Below are 745 nucleotides of genomic sequence, written 5' to 3'. Positions count from 1 at the left end.
GCCCAAACAATGCGGCCCGCGCGCGGACGCCGCCCGGGGCCGGGTTGTGGGGTCGCCGTGGGGCGCGCCGCTCCGTGGCGGGACCCGAGCGCCCGGGCCCGGGCGGGGCGGCGGCGGACGGGCCGAGGGCTCGGGCCTGCCGCGCCCGCCGCGCTCGCCGGGTCCTGGGCCGGAGCCGGGGCTCCGCGGGGCCCGAGGCAGCTCGGTCTTGAGTTTCCGGGCCGCCCCCGGTAGGCGGCCGCATTGTTTGGGCAGAGCTGTCTCCGGAGACCCCAGCTCCGGCGATTAACTGCAGCAGCGTCGGTTTCGCCGCCGTGCGGCCCGCTCAGGGGTCCTGGGGCGTAGACGGAGCGGCCCAGAGTTGTGGGGCGTAGGCAGGGAAGCCCAGAGTTGTGGGGCGTAGAGTGGCTCAGTTGTGGGGTGTAGACAGGGCGGCCCAGAGTTGTGGGGTGTAGACAGCAGCACCAGAGTTGTGGGGTGTAGACAGAGTGGCCCAGAGTTGTGGGGTGTAGACAGAGTGGCTCAGAGTTGTGGGGCGTAGACAGGGAAGCCCAGAGTTGTGGGGCATAGAGTGGCTCAGTTGTGGGGTGTAGACCGGGCTGCCCAGAGTTGTGGGGTGTAGACAGGGCGGCCCAGAGTTGTGGGGTGTAGACAGGGCGGCCCAGAGTTGTGGGGCGTAGACAGGGAAGCCCAGAGTTGTGGGGCATAGAGTGGCTCAGTTGTGGGGTGTAGACAGGGCGGCCCA

The 745-nt window shown here is 70.2% G+C and overlaps 1 protein-coding gene across 3 annotated transcripts in view; it reads left to right on the top strand.

Moving 5' to 3' along the window:
• Window positions 1–745, top strand: part of RGS12 (regulator of G protein signaling 12) — a 108,047-nt gene that overhangs the window by 597 nt on the left and 106,705 nt on the right. The window lies entirely within an intron of this gene.

The sequence above is a fragment of the Mirounga leonina genome, unplaced genomic scaffold (assembly GCF_011800145.1).
Source record: "Mirounga leonina isolate KUSES-001 unplaced genomic scaffold, KU_Mleo_1.0 Mir_129, whole genome shotgun sequence".
NCBI classification, from domain to species: Eukaryota; Metazoa; Chordata; class Mammalia; order Carnivora; family Phocidae; genus Mirounga; species Mirounga leonina.
The sequence above is the reverse complement of the archived record's forward strand: the minus strand, read 5'-3'. Positions and strand labels throughout refer to the sequence as shown.